A 7,015-nucleotide genomic window follows, 5' to 3' on the forward strand; every position below is an offset into this window, starting at 1 on the left:
AGTACGGTTTTTTAATAGTGATAAAGTTAACGGAGATTTGAAGGAGGTCATGATGGAGAAATAAGTAATAAATTTAGGGGTTCACCATAGAATTTCAAAAATGTAGGGGTACAACATAGAAAACCGAAAAACACAGGGATACACCATAGAATATCCCTTTTTTTAAAGGCAATCGGATTAAATTTTAGCTAATACAAGATACTACCTTTTTTTTTTTTGCTTATGCGTGTACTTTGTCGCCGTTGAGAATGGAACCTCTAACTTTTTGCGTGAGGTAAGAAAGCTCTTACCATTTGAACTAACTCTTGTTCTCAATCCAAGCTACTAGTTCATGTCTTAGTAAGTATTTTACATAGTTGTTTTTTTAATGAGCTGTAACACCCCAACTATCCGTCCAAGATAATTAGAGCGTTACCATCTCGGTTTCCCGAGGTAGTGTCTCAAAACTTCGATAAAAGAACATTTTATAAATAAACATGATGTTTAGTGAATTACATAAACGTAAACAAATGAATAAAAGTACAACTCATGACAACTATACTCTCTAGCCAACTATACTCGTCTCGTGACTCATCAATCTCGTCCCGTCTCCCACGTGCTATCCAAACAACCTGTACTTAACCTGTTCCCCATATGACCAAAGAATATAATATGGATCGACACAGGCCACCTCAGAGATAGGTGAAAATTACACAAACACACAAACATCAGTAACGATAAATAAAGTGTGACACGACTCAAGTGCGTGAGTCAACAACATGACCATGATATGAATGACACACAATTACCCAACCGTAACGCCGATACCGGGACACGGCCAGACGTACCCACAACCACTGGTGCCAGGAACACGTCCACGACACCACACTCACACAAGGTACTCCGAACACGTCGGTGGTACCAGGCCCAAGAGCGACTCGGGTCCCCTGCCAGACGTCGTGCCTCACCCACATGCGTCCCTCCAAACTCAAGTTATTAATGTGCACATCCCTCTTGGAGTTGCACATTAATGACTTGAGTTTGGAGGGACGCGTGTGGGTGAGGCACGACGTCTGGCAGGGGACCCGAGTCGCTCTTGGGCCCGGTACCACCGACGTATTTAGAGTACCTTGTATGAGTGTGTTGTCGTGGACGTGTTCCTGGAACCAGTGGTTGTGGGTACGTCTAGCCGTGTCCCGGTACCGGCGTGACGGTTGGGTAATTGTGTGTCATTCATATCATGGTCATGTTGTTGACTCACGCACTTGAGTCGTGTCACACTTTATTTATCGTTACTGATGTTTGTGTGTTTGTGTAATTTTCACCTATCTCTGAGGTGGCCTGTGTCGATCCATATTATATTCTTTGGTCATATGGGGAACAGGTTAAGTACAGGTTGTTTGGATAGCACGTGGGAGACGGGACGAGATTGATGAGTCACGAGACGAGTATAGTTGGCTAGAGAGTATAGTTGTCATGAGTTGTACTTTTATTCATTTGTTTACGTTTATGTAATTCATTAAACATCATGTTTATTTATAAAATATTCTTTTATCGAAGTTTTGAGACACTACCTCGGAAAACCGAGATGGTAACGCTCCAATTATCCTGGCCGGATAGTTGGGCTGTTATAAAGTGGTATCAGAGCGACGATTTTGGAACCTAAACCAATGAACCAAAATGAATTTAGGAGCGTCTAATAAAATGAACCCGACATGAGTACAATAGTAGGTCGGTTTTGGGTGAGAAGGATCCCTCATCTCAAAACTAGATCCAATTGTTTCGGTTGGTCACTACGTGGTTATGAGTCGGGAAACGCGGAGTGACATGTTGCATTATTGTATGCGTGATATGAATTTTGCTTAACATCTTGCATGATTTATTTACTGAAATGAAATGTTGCTTGATTTCATGTAGTTGTGATTATAGTTTAATTCCTTACCTTATATATGGGTCCATTCGACGCATGATGATATGTGAAATGTCGTGTGATTACGTGTTTACTATAACAAGTCGATAGGTTTTGCATGATATCGTTATTTATAATGTGGTGCATCGATCGTGTGAAAATTGGATGTAAGTATTCATATGTATAATGTGTTTTGATGAATAGTTATTACATGTTAGAATATGATTAATGATTGTTGGTAGATTAGTCGTTAGTATAGATATAATGTTTGTGAGTCGGGAATTGCAAATCATAGAGGCATCCAACCGAGTGCGAGCTAGTACTCGAGCGAGTACCAGTCACTCGACCGAGTGAATCCTACCACTCGACTGAGTGGACCAATTTCCAGAAACTTGAAAATTTCTAGAAGTGAGTTACTCGACCGAGTGGAGAGGGCACTCGACCTAATGGACGGGCACTCGACCGAGTGGACTCAGCACTCGACCAAGTGCCAATTTTTGGGTTGTGAATTTCGCTAAAATTGTGTTATTGCTTTTTTTATCTCTTTTATTCGTCTATTTGAAATCATTTTCTTATAAGACTTCATTGTTGATTGTTTATTGCTCGATTTCAAACTCTTACTCTTATTTTTAGCCCCTTAAATTGGCTAATTTCATCTTACAAGTGACGCTTTCTTTCCTCTTATTCTTCCACTTTGGTTTTGTATAAATCTATGCTAATCCCTTCAAATTTTGTCAATTACTGACATATTTTGTTCGATTCATGCTGCTATTGAAGTTCCATCTTTTTTCGTCATTTACGATGTCAAATATGAAATTTCATGATGAATTTTTACCGAAAATTTCTTTTATGAACTCGAAACTATATGTTCTTGAGTCAATAATTCGATTTTATATTTTTTATTTGGTTAATGGTTTAACAAGGACCAAAAGTTTGGTTGTTGTTGCTAACTTTTGTCGTACCTTTGAAAGTTTGTCTTGAAAATCGTGTTCCAAAATTTTCGAAACTTTAATGTTCATTCTTAAAATTGAGTTTTCGTGTTTGAAACTTAGTTCAATTAACTAATGAGGCACCATCGTTGTTAATAATGGCATGTATCATTTTGAATCGAAATTTCATTTTTAAAATGTTGCCCAAAATATTTTGAAATTTCATCTCAAAGGGGATAATTTCGGTTGTGCTCCCAATTGTGACTCAATTGTTTGTTGGTACTTGGTCTTTGTTTATGTAGTATCGTGTTGATCCAAATATTGTTTAACAATGTTGGGTATGGTCTTATAATTTAAAATTTTAATTTTAAAAATTTTCTTGATTTAATTGAGTAATAAGACTTCAATTTCGTTAATAATGTAATGCATTGCCTTAATTTGAGAATATTACTTTAAAAAAAAATTTGCCAATTATATATATATATATATATATATATATATATATATATATATATATACCGTAGTGTATATGATTAAATTTTGCATTTTCATGTTTAAAACATGGGTTCCTTGCTTCATAGTGTTGCAATTTTGTTGATAATGTGTTGTTTTGTTTATGCATGAGTCAATGATTAGCTTACCTTGCGGATTGTATGATTTTGATGAGTGAGGATGTATAGACTTGTGATTGAGGGGATGTGAGACGGGAGTGAATCGACGAGCTCATTAGAATAAGGAGCAAAATGCTGATAATATGCGATGAGTAAGTATGGCTTGAGATGATGGGATGATGCTGTAGTTGAGTGTAGTTCCACTTTTGGGGATCCGTAACAAGTAAAAGGATAGAAGGACTCGAGATCTCATTGATTTTTCCAAATTAGGGTGTTTATGCATCTTTCTCAAAAGAGTGTAGTAGAGCGGACTTTCATGAAAGAAGACTTTGGGTTGGCAGGTTACTACCTTATTTTGAAAAGAGAACCTTGTGGAATATTTGAGGGACCTTTATGAGAATTTAGAGCTTGGAAATAGGATTTTTGATTGAGGATTTTACCATTTTGGGAAACTTATAGATGACACTAGTTGAATATGAGTGTAGCTTTGTTAGGAGCTTTGACCTTGATCTCGTGGAAGTGGTCTGTAGATGTATGAAGATTTAGAGTGGCGAAATCATACTTATAGTGGAGTACTTTATTTCAGAGAATAGATTAGGATGAAGTAACATAAGTGATTTGAGGAAATCCTTGGGAGTGATGTGGTTATGAGTTTTGTTGTTAGGAAGTTTTTAGAACCTTTTGGATGATGTTGTTATTTGAGGTTTGAGTATCTAGCGTTTCCTTGTTGTCTAATTTTCCTTTCTTCTTTGACCATACGTGTTACCGTTCATACTTCTCTTTCTCGCTTCATCATGCTCCTCCTTTAATTTAGGTTTGACACTCGTAACCTGTGAAACTCTATCTTTGACACCCTTGTTGACCTGACTTCAATTCTTACCCTAGGAATTTCATCATAGCTCTTTTGTTGGTTAAGTTTGGACTCTCTTAGCGTACTTTGTATTTATGTTGTCTAAATTGCTTTTCATTTCATACAATTTCTAAATATTTCAAGCTACCATTTTTGTTTCGTTGTTAAAAGTTTATGTTACTTTTGCAAACTTTACCTATTTTAAAGATTTGGAAATGAAAATTTGATTTAGTTCCCTATTCATTCCTTGAGTATAAACTCATTTATCATGATTTTAATTGCTAAACCCGAGATTTCTTTAAATTTTATCCAATTTCTATTAACTTTGATCTATTTATGATTTCTTTGTCAAAGTTTAATATTATATTTTCAAGAATTTAACTCCCTTTTGAGTTTAAATGTGAAACCTTCATTTGTGTTTTGGCTTTTGCAAAGAGTGAATTACCTTTTTCTTCTGATTTTAACGTTGATCGGATGTTAGAACTCGTTATTAGAGACGTTTAATAACTTGTTCTACGCTTGTCGGCGAATTGATTTTGTTTTGAATCTGTCTTTGACTTGGAAAGTTAGCGTTCTTGTGTGCACGACAAGAGCAATTTCGTTCCATGAATGAGACTTAGGCCCTGTTCTTTCTGGCTTTTTAAAGCTGAACTGAATTGAACTGAACTAAGTGGAGCTGAGCCGAATCGAACTAAGTTTGAATCGAATCAATGGAGTGAATCAATCTGAATGGAGCTGAGTTTGAATCGAATCAATCGCATAGAGCCGAGCCGATCTGAATCGAATCAATAAAGTCAATTGAAATAACTAAATCAAATAATTATATTAATAATAATAATATTTAATATTATTGTTATTATTAACTATAATAGTAATAATAGTAATAATAATAATAATAATAATAATAATAATAATAATAATAATAATAATAATAATATTCATAGTATAATACTAATATTAATATTTATAGGAAAAAAAATTATAATATTATATATGAATAATCATAAATTATAATAATGAAAAAATAGTAATTTTTACTAATAATATTCTTAATAACAATAATAAATAATAATGTCAATATTAATAATGATATTGGTAAAAATAATTGTTTCGATTAAAAACACTCAAGTAAGCGTTGCTCGAATCCGGGTCGGGTCAACGCGCTCCTTTCAGATGGCACCTCGAGCCTATGCTTGCTCTCTTCGGATGGATCTTGCATGCGTAACAAACAGGGCCTCAGAGAGTTCGCAAGAGGTCCTTCTCTGATGCCTTATGGTATTGGTGGATAGTCGGGACCTTGCTTGAAGCTAAGGTCTCCGTGCCCTCTCATAGTAGCTCGAGTAGTCTTACTTCTAGAGAGATGAAGTTGTTGGTGAGAAGTATTTTACCATTGATTGGTGAATAATGAAGTATTTATAGTTTTCTATGTGTACCTCAAATGATGGCTTGTCAAGCATGTTTACCAGATTCGCTATGAATACACCTTGCCTATTCGCGATTCGTTTATAGAAAATGTGTTATATGTATTTTCAGTAATCAACTTGATAGAAGTCACTTTTAACGATTCGTGATTCGTAGGATACCAATTCAAGCGAATCCGTAACCATGTTGGCAAGTGTGTTGACTTGTATGTCCCCGTATTGGCTAGTGAGTCAAGTCGGTTGGGCGTAACCCATCAATAATATTTATAATAAATGTTATTAATTTTAATAATAATACCAATAATAATTATAATAACAATAACAACAACAACAACAACAACAACAATAATAATAATAATAATAATAATAATAATAATAATAATAATAATAATATTAACATTAATAACATTATTATTCATTTTAACAATAACAATAATAATACCAATAATAATTATAATAATAATAATAACAACAACAACAATAATATTAACATTAATAACATTATTATTCATTTTAATAATAATATTCATAATAATAATGATAATAGTAATTATAATAAATAAATTATTATCAACAATATTATTAATTATAATTATAATAAAAAATAAAAAATAAAGAATAAAGAATAATAATATTTAAAAATAGTATTATTGATAATAAAATTAGTAATAATTATTAAATTTAAGATTAGTAAAGCTGAAATGAGCTGAACTTAATGGAGCTGAACTGAACTGAACTGAACTGAGCTGAACTGAATTGAATAGAGCTGAGTTGAACTGAAGTGGGCTGAAAATAAGTCAGAAAGAACAGGGCCTTATACTTTTGAAAACTCTTCATTAATGTTTTTGAAAGTATTTTGATTTTCGATTTATAAATGATTTGCTTTTGACCTTATCTTTGATTTGGAATGTGATGTTCTTGAATACGTAACAAGAGCACTTCCATTCCTTTGATGAGAACCTGGTTCTGTCGGAAAATTTATTTGAAATTTTTGAAAGAATTTTAATTCTTACGATAAGTAACCTTTTAAATGTTTTGATTACCGATTCCAAAATTCCAGTTTTATCTTATATAGCCCTTCATTTCTACTTTCAAGTTTCGAGGACGAAACTTTTTAAAAGGTGGGGTGATTGTAACATCCACGAATTTCCCATTTTGACTTTTAAAATTTATTAAACCTTTTGATTACTTTATTTGATATTTTTGAATTATTTAATTTAATTAATTTTATTTCAAACATGATTTTTATAAAAATAATATATAAAAGCTCATTTATATAAAAGTACGTATTGTTAAAATTATATTCTTGAGCCATA

The sequence above is a fragment of the Silene latifolia genome, chromosome 1, assembly GCF_048544455.1.
Source record: "Silene latifolia isolate original U9 population chromosome 1, ASM4854445v1, whole genome shotgun sequence".
Classification (NCBI taxonomy): Eukaryota; Viridiplantae; Streptophyta; class Magnoliopsida; order Caryophyllales; family Caryophyllaceae; genus Silene; species Silene latifolia.